This window comes from Stegodyphus dumicola, chromosome 10, assembly GCF_044657685.1.
Source record: "Stegodyphus dumicola isolate Sdum_Otavi_A_Nest chromosome 10, ASM4465768v1".
In the NCBI taxonomy this organism is placed as follows: Eukaryota; Metazoa; Arthropoda; class Arachnida; order Araneae; family Eresidae; genus Stegodyphus; species Stegodyphus dumicola.
In genome coordinates, this window is record NC_140777.1 from 148,860,942 (window position 1) to 148,879,764 (window position 18,823).

The 18,823-nt window shown below is 35.9% G+C and overlaps 1 protein-coding gene across 1 annotated transcript in view; it reads left to right on the plus strand.

Annotated features, from left to right (window-relative positions):
* Positions 1-13,244: 13,244 nt before the first annotated feature.
* Positions 13,245-18,823, plus strand: part of LOC118182764 (glycine receptor subunit alpha-2-like) — a 249,424-nt gene continuing 243,845 nt past the window's right edge. Inside the window, exon 1 of the mRNA XM_085826111.1 lies at positions 13,245-13,303. The gene's annotated coding sequence lies outside the window, so the exon portion shown is untranslated. The remainder of the gene's footprint in view (positions 13,304-18,823) is intronic.

Here is an 18,823-nt window from a genome sequence, read left to right on the forward strand (position 1 = left end):
ATATCTTAAACGGAATGTACAAATGTAATGTAAAAACATGCAATTTGATAATATAATAAAACATGAAAGTTTCATAGAGAAACCAAGCTTATTCACATGCGCGCAACCAAAATAAGCCAAATAAAGCCGGAAAGGAGCACACGAAATCTAAAGTTTAGCAAAGAGATATCCGAGTTAACGGTTTCTGCTGTCCCGGTCTTGAACAGTCTAACGGTTTTGAGCCCTCGCAAATGACTCCAGCAAAAAAATGCAAAATTAAACATTGACCGTGGAAGATTATTTCAAGGGACATGGGCAGAATCATTCAGAGTTATTGAACACAATAGGAAAGAACTATACATTATGTGCGGGGAAAGTGTTGTGTATCGCACATCTAAATACTACAGACATTTAACACCAATCACACGATTGTTGCCGAACTTGATGAAATTGAACGGAAGGTGTTTATTGAAGGTAAATTGAGGAATAATTACCAGAAAGTTGGTTTTTCCAATTATCATTCTAAAACAAACCATCTAACAACGGCCAGCTTTCAAATTTCACTGTGCCTGGCAAAATACGGCAAACCGCTTTCCAATTGGGATTAAATCAAAGAGGTTTTGTGCACCCGGACCCCTCGCCCCACAAAAAATGTTTTGGGCACGTGGCCCCAAAAAGGTTCGCCACCGCTGCTCTAGGATTTAAAACTTTTAAGGATAGATTCGTTTAACTTTTTGTGAGAATGCATCTGGCGACTTAAACGGAGCGCTGTGCTCATTTATCGATCTAAAATGTCTCAGGCACTGCAAGGAAACCATTTTGAGTAGTTATCGGTTGTTTGGAAGCGGAGAAGTAGGAAAAAGGGCCTCCGGACACAGTGCTGAAGCCCTCACATTACATCCAAATGTAGAGGTTTTATTCGACACCACTTTTATAATCCAACAAATGCATCCAGGAGTTATAAAAGCATTCCGAGTCTACTGTGTCAGGCTGTTTATTTCTCTACAAATAAAACACTAGACGAAAAAAGGCAAGACACAGTAACGGCATTTTGTGAGCAATGCAACTTATGACACCGCATAGGAATGTTTAAATTTGCATGAGTAACAAGTGAATATCAACAGTGAATGCTTCTTGGCATCAGCTCTGGCCAGAAGTTGTCAACAATTGTAAAGGTCTTTCATCAGTTGAAAATGAAGCCAAGGAAATCATAGCGTAGGTAACGTAAGATTTTCAGACATGGGAAGAAGGAGAAATCAAAGAATTAAGAGAGAGTAGCGGTCGTGAAATGATAAATGAAGAACTGGATGATCTTATTACAGCAGCCGAGGGTGAAAGCAGAGATAGTGAAGAAGACAAAGAGCTTTTAACATACAAGAAATTAAACTAATTCTTAAACATTGCACTGCCTGATATTGTAATAGAGAATTAGAAGTAGAATTATTTTAATGTAGATTAGATTAGAATGTAGAATTATTTTAATAAAACAAGAGATATTGCAAAACGTTGCACGTCTTACCGTGAAACGTTTAATGAGTTGCGTCAGACATTGTCTCCAGCAAAAACCAGTAGTTATTGAAAAAAGTAATCGTATTATATACACTTACTTAATAAAACTCTAATAGAATTCCTTTCAGGTAACACTTGTTTCATTTTCTCCCTTTTAATTACAATAACTTTTAGATTTGCATAAATTATACATACTTTCTCTGAAATAAACCCATCCCCTTTTTACCATAGAAAGTTAACGAAACGCTATTTTGCCGTACGTGCAATGTGCTAATCACGTAAGCCGCGCGTTCGGCAAGGATTTACTGTATCACTAATTGGATATTGAAATTATTTTTAAAATCTTTTACTATCAGTTAAGAACTGAAGCATAGCTTAATAAAACGAAGTTTTAGGAATTTTATATTCCATAATGAAATCAAAATGGCTGCCTATGATATTAATTTGACTGCTTATTTGAAATTTACATTCTGACGAGATTCTTATTTTATTACGTTTGCACGTAATGTCAACAATTGGCAAACAATTGGCAAAAAACCTTCAGCTATTAATGTTCTATATTTTTCCTTTTAAATACTTTATGCGTTTATAAGTCATACCTGTCTAACAAAAACCTCCCTAAAAATGCAACTGTTTCTAGAACAGGTTCACTTATTTTTCTGTTGGTAAATATCATGATTATATGATATTTACCATCATATAATCATGATATTTACCATCATATAATCATATCCACGTTTAAGTCTTAAATTCATTTATACCTAAAAACTAAAGCTAAAGGCCGGATAAATTTATTTCATTTCAGAAAGTAACGTTTCTATTTCATATATACTCTTCACTGCTGAAGCTTATAATCAAGACACCGTAAATCTCAATTTGCCATGAAAGTGACTCATGCGTATCTTAGTCTTTGATATGTGTTGCGTGTTTAAATAACAATTATTAAGATCCATAGTTTGTACTTTAATATTTATTGACAATAAAAGAAATTACCAATGAGTCGAGAAATCGCAAAAATCGACAAACTTGCCGACCATTTAGCGACATTTTAGTCTGGTCCCTGTGTAACTGCAATGGGTATTTTTATTGAATAAATGTAATTGATTACTATATGCAACTGTAACCGTATCCAGCCCTTAGATGTAACTTTAACCGTATATGCCTTCCAGTAGTTTCAACAAGTAACGTATATGATTTCCAGTTTAGAGATTTCTCGGTGGCCGGATGAAAACTATATAAAAACCAGAGAGAGCATCTGCCCTCAGTTGTTAGTTCAGAGCTGAAGTCGAAGTATTGAAATATAAGAGAGAGCTTCGTCATCTAGATGCGCTTTGCATTGCGTTGTGTTTAACGCTTTTAGTAGTTGGAAGTGTAATTCCTGATTGTACTCTGTGATACTGTGAATAATTTTACGAGTATTTTTGTAGAAAGTTCCAAAACTGTGAAGTGTCCTTTTTGGCAAAAATAAATTTTATAGATCCTTCATTGTTTCTGTCCGCATTCAATACATTACGAAACCGTATGCGTGCAACAATATGTCGCTGAAGAGTTACATAACAATTATAAAGATCCATATTTTGCACTTTAATATTTATTGAAAATAAAAGAAATTACCAATCGTTTTTTACAGTCTACTTTTTTTGGCAAAAGAATAACAGTGGGGAATACTATGAACAAAACCGAATGCTTCCCGTCTATACAAAACATTGCTCATTGTTGATAGGGATACATATTAAAACTCTAAAAGAAATATTTAAATACAACTGATACTTTTTTCATTTAAAAACCTTGTCTTAGTTTATTTCTTGATCTGAATCTTACCATCGTTATTCCAAGGGGGATGGAATTACCTCATATTCGTTACCTCTCAGTCTCTAGAAAGACAATTTGATGGATTTTCAAATGCTTTTATGCCGTAAAATGCTATCAAATTTATAAATATCTATGCTTTCTTCAGGGTTCAAACCTGGGCCGACTGGGGAGGCAGCTGGGTTTGCTAACAACCAGACCTACGCTGATAGCTTTAAACTATTTGAAAACACAAATCTTCCAACTTAAAAAACTTACCCATGTCTTTGATGTAGCTTTGACAGGAGAGTAAAGAAAGGAAAATCAGGCGCAAATGATACTTTCTGAAAGTCTGAAGCTTACAAAGCAATCAATATTAGTTTTGGAAAATTATAACAAATATTCAGATTTCTACTTAAAACAGAAACCGAGAAAAAATATTAAAGCACTCATTCTCATTTATTATCGCGTATTATTGTTGGAGTTTCAGCGCTACTATTATGAATACAAAAGTATAAAATTAAAAATATATTAATTCGCAGCACAAATGGCTACTACTGTTTCTCAATATTGCATTAATATTACAATAGTTAGGAAATTATGTTACAATAGTTAGCTTACAATAGTGAATTTAGGAAAAATTTAACTTTCTTTTAAGGAAACATGAGATTTGACATGCCAGCGTCACAATAAGCAATTAAAACAAACTGCAGTACATTTAATCCTAATTACTAATATTTATTACATTGCATGGTACAAATGTAATATTAAATTATGTCTTTATAATATATGCTTTAAATAGAAGCACTTTTCAGTAAGTTATGTATGCACAATATTTTTATATCATACATGAGAGCATCTTGTGTACCACTGGTACATGTACCACTGGTGTCGTTTAACCGCACCCGTAATGTTCTTCTTCAGGTCCTCCAGCATATGCGGATTATTTGCTTAGTTTTCCTTGACACTTTTTTAAGGTGCTCCGATAGAAAAAAAATGTCAAATGCCTGAAGACCACAAACCGAATGAACATAATGTTATTAATCTTTTTATATGATTGCCGAAAAAATCTGAGCCATGGTTTCAATGGATGTGTGGCAAGTTGCACCACCATTTCGGAACCAGTGTTTTGGTATGCGTGACTTCAAGAAGCGTAAGAACTGTCCAATAATACCTTGATGCATTGCTCTGTACAGTTCTAAATTTTATTCCAATATAAAAACAGTAGCAAAATGCTACCCCTTCTGATACCCTGATTGTTGCTAATCTAAATATTGTTGCGTGCGTACGGGTTCGTTATGAAATGAATGCACAAGTCCGATGAAAAATGAACAAAAAATTATTATTATCACAACAAAAATGCTTAAATTTTCTCAAATTATCATGCAGTATTACAATATCTCACAGTAGTTATCTGTTAACTACTCAAATGTACAATAGAACGTAATTCAAAACAGCTAAAGAACGCTAATCCGCGAATTCGCTATAATCAACAACAGCAGTTTTCTAAACAACAATAAACTAAGCAACTCCTACAAACTGAGATGTTTTCCTCCTTTTATAAGATTTTAAAATCACGCGCTAGAATTTTCCAGTACTTTCTCGAAATCAAACAGAGATATTTATTTATTTAATGCACGCGCTCTTGTATTTTCAATTTTCCGGCTTAGCTTAGCTTTCTTTTAATATTCGTCACGCGAGAAATAAAACCATTTAATTTATAATTGAACTAACATTAGCTTTTTAAATACCAAATTTGTAACACTGCCCCCTTCCCAAGGACTGCACGTCCCGGGCAGTACAATCCCTGGACAGGAAGCTAAACTTACAACTGTGGCATAAATGCATTAATAAGCATTACATTACAATAATAAACAACATGAACAATAAATGCAATATATAAAACAAATCAAATGCTATCAAATACAAATCAAATACTAAAAGCAAATCAAATACTAAATACAAATCAAATCAGACACATTTAAAAACAAAATGGACCATGGTCTGATACTATTTAAAATTATTTACATTACGTACTATGGCCATAGTAATGAGCTAACCTATCGTAATGAACGACTTTAGGTTTAGAGTTCGAAGACTTACGAATCCGAACCACGACGTCATTCAGCCTGTTTAGGACTGTGTACGGCCCATCCCAAGGTGACTGTAATTTCGGACAAAGGACTGCGGTAAGCCAGTAAAAAGAGTGGTAATTTCTTGTCCCAGTCCTGTTGGTTTCTGGAAACCACTAATGAGAGGTTATTAAGGATGGTTCGATTGATCTCTCTACCATGCCGTCCGACTGGGGATGCAATGGCGTCGTTTGAGTTTTGTCAATGCCAAGTAGTTTGCATAGTTCTTTGATTACTGCCGAGGCAAAATTCCTTCCCTGATCGGAATGTGACTGAAGAGGCACTCCGAACCTGGAAATCCAGTGCTGTATCATTACCTCAGCTACTGTGACTGCCTCTTGATCAGGAATAGGATAAGCTTCAGACCACTTGGTGAAGTAATCAATGACAACGAGTATGTATTTGTTGCCATCAGCAGTTCGTGGCAGAGGTTCCAGGATGTCAAAGGCGATACGTTCAAAAGGCGCACCTAAGTTGTAACGTTGCAGTCTGCCTCGGCTGCGTTTCCTCGGTCCTTTCCGACCTGCACAGGCATCGCAAGATCGGCACCACTTTTGCACGTCATTCTTTGCATTATTCCAGTAAAAGCGCTCCCGAACTCTCTGTAAGGTCTTCATAATTCCAAAGTGACCTCCTGTAGGGCTGTTATGTAGTTTTTTGAGGACATCAGGAATCCGGGATCTTGGAAGTATCAGTTGCCATCGGAACGTCTTCCCATCATCCGACTCGAATTTCAGGTATAAGACGCCGTTTCGAATGTGAAGTGAATCCCAGAGTGCCCAGTATTGTTTTGTTGTAGGACTACAGATAGAAATGTCCTGCCATGTAGGTTTTCTGTTTGATGACTCTATTAAATCAAGTATGGGTTTAATGTCGCGGTCTTCAAGTTGGTCTTTCCTGACTTCATCATCACTCCACGGGTCTCGATCAGCCGATGTTGATGTTGTAATTTGTCTTGCGACCGGAGTCAGCAGCTCGTATTTCGCTTCCACCCTGGAACAATATCGGCAGCTTTCTTGGCAAGGTCTTCTAGACAGGGCGTCGGCGTTTCCGTGTGATGATCCCTTACGATGACGGATAGTGATGTCATATTCTTGGAGTCTCTGTATCCACCTGGCTATTTGACCCTCAGAATTTTTGAAATTTAAAAGCCAGGCCAATGAGGCATGGTTCGTGCGGAGGAGGATTTTTCTCCCGTATAGATAGTGATGAAAATGTTCTACAGCTTTGACTATGGCGAGCAACTCTTTCCTTGTGACACAGTAATTCCTCTCCGGTTTAGACAGGCACTTGCTCCAGTAAGCTACTACACGTTCTTGGCCGTCTATTTCTTGGGACAAAACAGCACCGACACTTTCATTGCTCGCGTCGGTGTCGAGAATAAATGGTCTGTCGAGCTGAGGATACGTCAGGATTGGAGCAGATGTTAAAGCTTCCTTTAAGTTGTTAAATGCATCCTCGCATTCCTTTGTCCACAAGAATCTTTGCTTGCTCTCTGTCAGCTTGTGAAGTGGTCTTGCGATGGAAGAAAAGTTCTTCACGAATCTCCTATATTAGGTGCAAAGCCCTAGGAAGCTTCTCAGCTGATGGACATTTTCGGGACGCGTCCAGGATTTAACCGCTGATACCTTTTCAGGATCCGTGCGCACACCTTCTGCAGAGATGACATGTCCCAGGTAAGTCACTTCCTTTCGAAACAATTTGCATTTAGCGGGAGTCAGCTTCAGATTGGCCTCTTTCAGTTTCTGAAGCACCTTTCTAAGATTTTCTAGATGCTCTTCAAAACTCTTTCCGACGATGATGATATCGTCCAGGTATATCAGACAGGCTTCGTAGGAAAGGCCTTTCAAAACAGTCTCCATAAGACGTTCGAATGTTGCCGGCGCATTACACAGTCCAAACGGCATCACCTTGAATTGCCAAAGCCCTTGACCCGTAGTAAATGCCGTCTTTTCTCGGTCTTCAGGGTGTATTTCTACCTGCCAATAACCACTCTTTAAATCAAGTGTTGAGAACCACTTGCTTGCAGAAAGAGTGTCTAGAATGTCATCAATTCTAGGAAGAGGGTAACTGTCTTTCTTCGTAACCTCATTCAACCGGCGATAGTCAACGCAAAATCTTGTTGAGCCGTCTTTCTTTCTGACAAGAACGATGGGAGATGCCCATGGACTTGCTGAAGGCTCAATGACATTGCCTTCTTCCATATCCTTTAAAAGTGTTTGTACCTCTTCCTGTTTAGCAATCGGTAGACGTCTTGGATGTTGCTTGATCGGAGGATGATCACCAGTATCAATTCTATGTTTTGTCAAACTGGTTCGACCCACGTCAAAAGACGAGCGGGAGAAAACAACTTGAAGATCTTTAATGACGCGACCGGCAGCATTCTTTTCTTCATCGTTTAATTGCGCATTCTGAAGTAACTCTGATGTAATGCTTTCTGAAGACATGGATTCTTGGATGTTACTCTTTCTTTCAACGGTGGTTACTGGAGTACATGCTGCAACCACTTCACCTTTCTTAATAATTCTCACCTTCTCAGTTACATTGGCGACTCTTACCGGGATAACCGTTCTGGATAGGTCGACGAGTGTTGAGGCTACTAGTACTCCTTTTGGGCTATTACAGTTATTTGGATATTCTATGATGCCGTAGCGGAAATTCCTGTTTTCGGCTATGGATCCAGGAAGTAAAATTTCTGTTCTTGCCGTTATTGTGGTATTGTCTTGTGCTATGATTTTATGGACAGATTTAACTTCTTCATCATTAACTCCAAATAACGCTATGTCCTCAGATGTAGAATGCAATTCGTTATTTTTAAAGTCCAAGGAAAAATTGTATTTCCTTAGAAAGTGCAATCCGAGTATGCAAGAATCAGTGATCTCTGCTACATATGCCGTGTGGTGGTAAGCGGAACTTCCAAACGTGATGTTAACATTTGCTTTTCCTTCGATGTCGATCTTCTCACCGGACACAGTTTGGAGGGTAACGCAGGGCGGCGTCCAAATAAGTTTGTTTCCCAGTTGTTGAGCCAAATCTTTTCGGATGATGGTAACAGTGGCTCCTGTAGCTATCGTCATATTGCAGGGAACTCCATTAATACGTCCTATTATGAAAAGTCCATTACTGCCGCCTCTCACTGCAGAAATCTGAAACGCTTTAAACTGGGACTTTTCATGATCTGGCAACCTCCGCCCCGCGAGATGGCCACTAATTAGTTTCCCTGCTGTTTGTTAGGAGCGGTCTTAACATCCGTACCCTGGGGTATTCTGCAGTTTCGTCGTATGTGTCCTTCAGCACCGCAGTTCCAGCACTTAACGGTCGGTTTCTTCTCACCAATATTCCGTCTCAAGGAGTTCAGTTGTCTAGTTCAATCATCTAGACGAGCGGTGACTTGATCCCCTGGCTCCTGCCCTTGAGCAGCTCTGACTGGGTGGCGGTCTCGACGAGTGGCTTGCTGGGCTGCCTCAAATTTCATGGCGTACACTAGAGCGCTTTTTAAATCTTTAACATCCGCCATTCGTAGAGCCTTCTGTATTTCGGGATCACGGATGCCATCGATAAAGTACTGCAGGGACAGGATTTCCCTCGTTTCTCTCGGGCACTCCGTAAAGGCGAGGTGGGACAGCTTTTCAACATCTGTGGCGAGTTCCTGGAGTGATTCGGTGGGCTTCTGTTGACGGGATTTTAATTGAAGCCTGCTGTAGTCTTTTAAACACTTCTCGCCAAAGCGCAGCTCCAATGCGCCGGATAGAGCTTCCAAGTCAAGTCTTTGGTTTTTTTTCTGGAAGTGTCTGCAGGATATCCGCTGCGTCTGCTCTCAGAGAAGCGGCGAGATGACAGGCCTTAGTTTGGGAATCCCATCCATTCGCATCCGAAACGATAGAAAATTGTGTTTTATACACTTGCCAGGATGTCTTCCCATCATATGTGGATAACTTCAGAGATGGACGAGCAGGCATCGATAAGAATTTAAAACCCTCAGAATTGCTTCCTTCTGTCGCTATGCTCTTCTTTAAAGTGTCAACTTCTTTTGCAATAGCAGCAGAAACCCTTTCCTCAATTTGTTGTTGGACGGCAGAAACTCTTTTTTCAATTTGTTGCTCTACCGCAGAAACTCTTTCTTGAATTTCTCCAACTTTGTCTTCAACTGTGTCCATTCTTCCTTCCATAGCTTGGAACTTGTTTTCTATTATGCAAGTAATTTCTCTCTTCAATTCCTCTTGACCTACTTTCATTTCCTCCTTAATGGATTCCTGGCCCAATTTCATTTCTCCTTTAACGGATTCCTGGCCCAACTTCATTTCTTCTTTAACGGACCTAATTTCTTCTTTAACAGAGTCTTTCATTTCTTCTTTAAATGTAGCAAAGGCTACCATGAATTGTTTTAACTGTTCTTCCATCGCTCTTGTGATTGGCATTCAATACCCCACTCCTGACACCAAAAATTGTTGCGTGCGTACGGGTTCGTTATGAAATGAATGCACAAGTCCGATGAAAAATGAACAAAAAATTATTATTATCACAACAAAAATGCTTAACTTTTCTCAAATTATCATGCAGTATTACAATATCTCACAGTAGTTATCTTTTAACTACTCAAATGTACAATCGAACGTAATTCAAAACAGCTAAAGAACGCTAATCCGCGAATTCGCTATAATCAACAACAGCAGTTTTCTAAACAACAACAAACTAAGCAACTCCTACAAACTGAGATGTTTTCCTCCTTTTATAAGATTTTAAAATCACGCGCTAGAATTTTCCAGTACTTTCTCGAAATCAAAAAGAGATATTTATTTATTTAATGCACGCGCTCTTGTATTTTCAATTTTTCGGCTTAGCTTTCTTTTAATATTCGTCACGCGCTGCACTGCGCGAGAAGTAAAACCATTTAATTTATAATTGAACTAACATTAGCTTTTTAAATACCAAATTCGTAACAATATTTTGTTTCTAGATTTAAAGGTACTTTTAATGATGTATGGATGTTATCCCCAAAATAATGACAGATGTATTTCTTACTTTGAGCTATTGGAGAACGGTTTTAATGAAGCTGAATCTTTTATTTGGATAAACAAGAGTGAATTAACATGGCCAGAGTTTGAAGCTTTAACTGAAAAAAATTAATGAAACCATCGTAAGTAATGGAATAAACATGCTGGATTCGGTTTCCGTTGAATTAGTAATTACAAAAGTTTTTTCCGCTAATTACGAAATTTGAAACTATGAAAGTTGTGAAGAAAAATGTGCATGACGTTTTGATTACTTAAGATAATAATGGGATACCTTACCAGTATGTCAGAAACATTAGCACTACTTAAAAGAGTATTATCAGTAATGAACAGATCATTTCAGAGAAATGATAAGTACTAATAACTTATTCATAATAATATATTATTAATTGAATTATTAAAATTTTCTTTCAACTTACTGTTAATTTTTTAATAACTTCTTTACATAGGTTTTTGAATCATAAGTACTTTCCCTCACAAAAGTGTCTCATTTTGAGCAAGTACTAATATTATGGTGAGCTGACGTATAATGCTACTTATCGATACACAATATAATTGCTAAAGTTGCAATTTAATTTATGATAGTACCTTTACTTGATGTGCTCAGTTTCTTACTTCCTTGTACGAAGTAAAGAAAGTATTGTAATCACAAAAAATTCGGGTATCATATTTCAACGAAAATATCCATTTTGACCGCTATAGAACGCAATTTAACCAATGTTTCTGAATTACATCTATACGTAAAGGCATAATAAAGGAAACGTTTTCCACAAATAAATTATAAAAATCTGATTTAAAATGGATTCAGAAGAGTTTTTTCGTGGCTTTTTTGCACGTACGTACTTATGTATCTCGAATAACTCAAAAACAAGTAGCCTCAGAGCGTTGAAATTTTGCATATAGGACTGCTATAACATGCCGTTGTGCATCTCCTATTTTGGATGCAATCAGTCTCACCAAAAGTCTATATACATGTATACCCACTCTGTTATTCGACTCAATGAGCTCAGTGTGTTTTGTTTTTATATTTTGGTAAACAGTGCATTTTTTGCATTAAAATGATTGAATTATGTTATTCTTATCTTCAAGTTAAGGTTTTTTGACTTTAGTTAATCTGCATGCAATAATTGTAGAATTATGAAGAATTTAAAAGTTGCTTAAGTGCGGTTCAGCTTGTTTACCTTTGAAACTCAGCAGAATAGTGAATGAAATCTTTCTGCATCTTCGGTTGTTTTTTGCCGAGTGGGACCGAAAGGAAACTTTTAGTTTTGTACAACGAAACATCTGCCTCCTTGCCCGCTGGTCGAATTGCTTGTTTTTGCGTAAGAACTGTAATTTCAATTGTAGAAATTGTTTTTTATATTGTTTTATGTAAAAATTGTTTTTTAATTGTTGTTGATTTATGTTTTTCTATATCTTTCAATTCGTAATGAAGATATTTTGAGTTTACATGGATTTTTGCCTTGACTCAAAGGGAGAATTGAATTAATTGAATGACAAATATATCTTATAAATTTAGAGAAAATAAGTTTAAATGAAATGCAGGAAAAATGCGTATAATTTAATATTCCGTACTAGGAAGTCATGTAATGTGTACATTAATTTTTTTTATTTCTGTGTACAACGTATAATAGAAATTTTTCAAAATGCTTCTTAAAAGAAGACATGGACGTTTATATTAAAGTGCGATAATTTTAATGATAATAAATCCACTTCAAATGCAGAAATATTATTCAAAACAAATATTTTCAGATTTAACAGTGTTAATAATGCGATTACCTGAAATACGGCCCGAAAGCTGTCGGTTTCAACTAAATAGCAACGAACCCAATTTATCTTTCGATGCCAGCATAGAAACTACAAACTCATTTCGTTATCAAACTAACAAATGAAGGCAATCAACTGAAATCACATTGTCTATTATTCCTATTGCCTTCATTTCGATAAAGTTAATAATATGCCTTATTCATCCAGATAGCTCATTTCCCTCGCTACAGCAGAAACTGCAAAATTTTCGATTCCCAAAAACATTTCAGTTGGTCGAGTTATGGCTCACGGAAATGCATTTGCTAATCTATAATTGCAGAATTAATTAAGATCTTTGTCATTGTTTTGAGAAGATACGAAGTTCACTTATCTTGGTTTAACCGATAATGATTAAAAGTGACTGTAAGCGAGAGATGGAAGATTTTAACCATTTACAACGAAACTAAAGTGTGGCTTCAATGAAAGTTATGCAATTTACTGGATTCAGCAATGCATTCATTGTTTTAATAGTAATTTAATTTAAATAATGTTTCGCGTTTTGTTTGGAATGAAGCATGTAGCGATTTGCTTTTATGCTTAAACGAAAAAGGAAGCCTTAAAATTTTATTTCTTTAGATACTGTTGTTAATCGTTTTTTAGATCTTGTCGATGTTTTATCTAAAAGTAGCAGAATTATCTAAGAACTTTTACATGCTTAAGGCAAGTGCAGTGTCTTAAATGCGTAAAAAATTAACTTTAATTTATACTAAATTAACTTGCACACAAATTATATTTCCAGTATTTTGATGGGATTACTAGAAAAGGCTTTTATTACAAAACACACTTTAGGAGTGTTATTTTGTTAGAAATTAATAAGATTTATGAATGGAAAAAGACCAAAAAATGCTGTACCAGCTATTTCGGCGTTAGAATTATCATTTTTATACAACAATCATGTACGCATTTCAATTTATGTTTATTAAATGTATTTTATAAAATAAAATAAAGATTTAAATTAATAAAAATGCGTTTATTGCTTTTAATTAACTTAATATATTAAAATGTGTAAATTATTTAGGTCGTACAGAAATGAATGACACAAATGCTGCCACAGAGCGGAATACAATTTATTAAAAGGTACTTTTAAATTATACAATTTATTTTTATACAATTATTTTATACAATTTATTTTGCATATAGGACTTCTTTGTCATTTCTAACTTCTGTTAGGAATACAATTTATAATAACGGAATAATAGAATACAAAATAATAAATTGTTATTTTGTATTCTATTATTTCGGAATACAATTTATTTTGCATATAGGATTATTGTTATTCTGATTACTAAAACTATTGTTATTCTGATTATTGTTATTCTGATTATAATTATTGTTATTCTGATTACTAAAACAATTCTGCATAGCTATAACATATTACAATTTATTATTCCTATAGAAAACGGAATACAAAATAAATTGTATTTCGTTTTCTATAGGACTTCTTTGTCATTTCTACATTTCTAACTTATAACTGACAGTACATAAGTTAGAAATAATCCCCGCCCATGTCAATACGCTTCTGGCATCTGGCTGGGAGATCCCGAAGGGCTTTCGTAAAGTGGTCTGTGGGGCATCACCAGTGGACAATTGCATGCAATTCTGCAGAAGATTCAAAATGTTGGTCTCTGACTACGTCCTTCATTTTGTCAAGCAAGGCGTAGTCCGAGGACTTGAATCGAGATCCGCTGTCCACCCACTTTGCACACATATTTGCCATTTCCAAATCATCATCCACAATCGTCTGCAGTGTTCCTTGCGCAAGTCCTCTCTCTTCCTGCATCTTGTTGAACGTTATGCGCCTGTTCGCCATGATCAAATCCGACACGGCTGCCACATTTGCTTGCTGTATACGATATTGTTGGTCGTCCTGCGCTATACCTTTGGCTGCGGTTTCTACTCCACTGCTCAACTTGCCCAACCAACAGGATAGGTAACCTTGAAGACATTTGTTCTTGCTCACCGATACCATGCGACGATGGGTATCACTACTCTGTATCCCTTCCTTTCACAGGAACCACGCTGTCCAACGCTGACCGTGATAATCATCTTCCATCATTGCTGTCCACGCTCTCAATGACAACGGCGAATTCAGGTGAATTATGGTGATGACGAGTCTTCAACTCTAAGACCTTAACTCCTCAATTAATGCCCCTACTGAGGCAGTCTTAATGAGAATGAGATCCACTTCATAAAAGAAGAAGTGGCAAATTCTTGGTGAAAATGAAGTAATTTTTTTAGCTTTAGTTGTCAGCGCGTGTCGCCATCTATCCTCTAAGATAAGAGTTGAGCCTGAAACTTGGAATTAGGGTTAATTGTGCCTTTGGAAGTTCAGCTAGCGTGTCGCCGTCTACTGGTCGTTGAAGGATTGGCAGTTGTCAAGCACTTAGAAGATACGGCATAATGAATAAATTGTAAAAAACTGTAAACTAAAATAGCAGAAGATGTCTAAATTAAGAAGTTTAATCTGATTCTGTAAATTTCATGATGCATTTTGTAGCTTATAAAATTGATGATTTTTGGATTTTTTAAAATTGAAAATATATCAACAATTTCAGCAGTTGCAGGAACTTTAGATTTAAGTTTGTCGCTGTATCTAACATTGGGAGTAGAAATGTCTTTAATTTCTTGCTGATAGATGAAATCCGGGAAGTTTGGGCTTGTGGGAGGTAATGGCTTCTATAATTTATTTTCTGTTTTTCTCTAGATGATTAAATCTTTTCTGATAAACTTCACAACCGCGGTAAGAACTGACATGCGATTGAGAACAAAAAAATACATTTAGGTTTCTGTTTAGGTTTTAAAAGATATTTGTTGGATCGGTGATTCTCGTCGCATTTAACGTATCGCGTTTTACTAAAACAATTCTGAGAGCGCCCGTACTCTTGGCATTTATAGCACTGGATGGGTTTTTTACTAGGCTTGTATTTTTCTACTGTGACGTTAAAGTTGAATATTTTCTGTAAATTGTAAATTTCTTCTCCTTCTTTGTCATTATCAAGTACTACAAGTAAAATAGGAAGTCTGATCATTTTATCTTTTTATTTCTTATTGAATTATTTAACCTTTTGAATGGGAAATTTTAGTTTAATTAATTGCAACAAAACTTTATCTTCACGAAAGGAACTCGGAATATTTTTGATAATTGCCTTAATGGAATTTTTTGAATCCAGTCTGTAAGTGTGAAAAAATATTTCCGTTTTCTTTAATTGCTTCCACTGCCATCTTGTAATTTTCTACGTTGGAAAGTTCTGATAAATTTTAAAATTAAATGATTTTCCAGTGTTTCATTTCGGCGTCCTAATTTCCTGAGCATGTTGTAGTTAAGATTTCGTCTAGTGAATCCCATTTTGCATTTTCATCGGTGATAACTATTGGTGCTATATTAATTTCCTTATTTTCTCGAGTATTAGTTTCCATATTTTCTGGTTTTGTAGGATTATTTTCTTTCAGTGAGTCGAATCTGTTAGTTTGAGGAATTTCAGTTGGAGATTTAATGCGCGGTTTCTTAAATGCTTTCGTGGGAGATTTCCATTGAGAGTCATTTTTGCTTTTATCCTTTAATTTATCGCCTGTTTGTTCAGTTTCCTTAGCAAGCTTTTCAAGTTCCTGTTTTTTAATCAGAGCGGCAATAATGTCGGCATTATTCTGGGGATCTTCTTTCATTAATTTATCAACCGCTTCTGTTAAGAGTCTTAATTTGTTGATTTAAATCCATTTCTTTTACTAGTCCTTCTGTTAGGTTAGGGAAAAATTTACGGTTTTTCTCAAAGATTGCATTTAGGTCTAGAGAATGAAATTTTTTTGAATTTTTCTTGTTCTTTTTAGGAGTACAGTTAGTTAATTGAGTTCAGTCCGATTTCATTGAAATAACTGATTCATTATCGCTATCATTGAAGTCGCTGGTAGATCCATGCCAAGACGGTTTGCCCCTATCAGGTGGTGATTTACTGGCCATTCGAGGAGAAAAATAAGTGACTTATCAGAAATCAAGACGAGCTTAAGAAAGTCTGAACTGGTCTCTAGGAACTCAGTGCTCAGAATGATGAAATGATGGCGAAAGGGGACGGGGGCTGACTTATACCGTTCGTCGCTTGTTGCCAGCTCCATCCATGCATTTTGAGTAGCTCATGCCCCCTTGTGTCTATTTCACTTGTTTTTGTAATAGTTTCGTTGTGTCAATCATTTCTGTACGATCCAAGTAATTTGTTAAAATGTTAAAATTCTAGCAGTGATTAAAGACCTTAAATTTTATATTAAAGTATCTTAAATCTGTTATTTAATTATATACCTTACATCTCTCATTTTGTTTTTTGAAATGGAATGCTACTTTATATTTTGTACTCAGAAAACTGGTTAGCTCAAGGTCGCTTAGAAGATAAATTATATACCTTATGATCAAAGCAGTAGAACTTTTGCAACATACCTGATAATAAACTCGTTTTTAGATTTGTCTTTGCCGAACTCAAATAAATTTAGTGTTTTCATAACTAAATTGAACCTCTTCTTTATAAATACAGCAATCTTTCCCTTCAAAATGCCATGATGTTATATTAGGAAAGACAAATATATGCGCCTGTAACGCAAGTCAGGTGATCAATATCCCCGTTCACAGTGGTACGTAAACTGACGATTTATCTGCGTCTGCTCTGGATATCTTCGCCTGTAAAAATAGTTATTGAATGGAATTGTACAATTTGTTCCAAATTATTTTTAACGTTTTTTGCTCTTCCGTTATGTTTATTCAAAACGTTTATAGGAAATCCCAACTTAAGAAAATACAAATTCAGTACGTGAAAACATTCGAAAATATCAAAATTCTTAAATTAATTTTTCTTTGGTTTGAAACTGGGGTTGGCAACAATTTGTAAGGCAATTTACATCAGTGGAATCCTAAGTTTTAAAACTTTTATTTTAGAAAACAGGTAAGCTATTATTTTAACATATTTAAAATTCTGAATTTTAAGGTTCCAGTGGTATACTTTATAGGATATTATATGCTATATTATTATGATTTAATTTTATGATTTTTATCTTGTGGACTGCTATGATGTTCGCTTATTATGAGATGAATGAGTTTTAAAAGGGCATGAGTCGCCTACTTTAGTTTTTTATTTATTGTTACTTTGTTTATCATTCCTAGTGTTAGTGACATCAGCGTCTTGGTTAATATGATTCAGAAAGGCAAATTTAAAAAAAGGCGAAGAAAGGGATATGCGTGTGGTGTAGACGTGCAGCTGCGGCTTTCGTGTAGCTACTTCCAAAAATAATAATTACGTTCTTTCTTATTTAGTAAAAACAAACACTCGAAAGAACTTTAGTAATATATTTTATTTTAAGTGTTTGGGTTCTTGTTTTTCCCCCATTTTAAACTACTCAAAAATGATTGTAATCACGACAACATTTGAAATTACAAAAAATACTGCGAACATAAAAACAGATTATATTTAAGAATATGCATATGTACTTAAGAAAATTAAATAAATTGACATTTTGATTTTAAACCACTACAGAGTGCAGTGTTTACGTTCACAGCTAACGTTTTCGAAAATAAGCGTAATTAAAAGCAATCTGAGCAAGATCACTGAGCTGGCAAAAAAAAAAAAAAAAAAAAAAAAAAAAAAAATTAGTTCTATTTGTACGCTGGAGAAATTAACATCAACACAGAACTGCCAAAAAAAAAAACTATAGTTCCCACCGCGCGCTCATTGAGAGTCAACATCGGTATTTACACATCAAAAAATTTTATTTGAGGTAGAGAGGCTTATTAGTACTGTATAAAGCAATTAACTGGCCTACCCTTATTTTATATCTCGTCCATATGACGAAAGGCACCAAAACCAAATCTACGTAAAATGTAAATTATTGAAAAAAATCCTTTAAAGAAACAGTTAAAGCTGCTTTGTTTATAAAGATGTATGCTAATTCTGAAATCTAAATGTATAAGGTATTTCTCCCGCCTTCTTAGCATGCTTTCGTAGTGTAGTGGTACGCTGGGACGGTATTCCAGAGGTCCGTGGTTCGATTCCCGGAGAAGGCGGTTGCTATTTTTTCATCTTGCCTTCTCCCAAAAAATACCTAATGTCTCTACAGTGGCGCCCAAATAAAAAGTGTGTAGGATGATGATTCTCCTCACCCAGGATTTGGCGATTGGTTTCTCTAAAAAGCCCAATCGCCTTTTAAAAAGGGGACGCTGAAAGCGTATTCCAGAGGTCCGTGGCCCGATTCTCGGCCAGGGCTTTGCTCATATTTCATTACTCCTGCTATAAAAATATCCTAATGTCTATACAGTGACGCCCGAACTAAAAGAGTGGTAGATGATGATTCTCCACCCCCAGGATTTGGCGATTGGGTCCCCTAATCCTCAAACGCCCTTTAAAAAAAGGAGGAGTATATAAGGTATTTCTCCCACCTTCTTAGCATGCTTTCGTAGTGTAGTGGTCAATACGCTCGACGCGAATTCAATAGGTCTGTGGTTTAACTCATTTTTCACATCTCCCGCTTCCAAAAAATACTTAATAGCTGTACAGTGGCGCCCGAACTAAAAGGGTGGTGGATGAGAATTCCGCACACCCAGGATTTGGCGAATGGGTCCTCTAA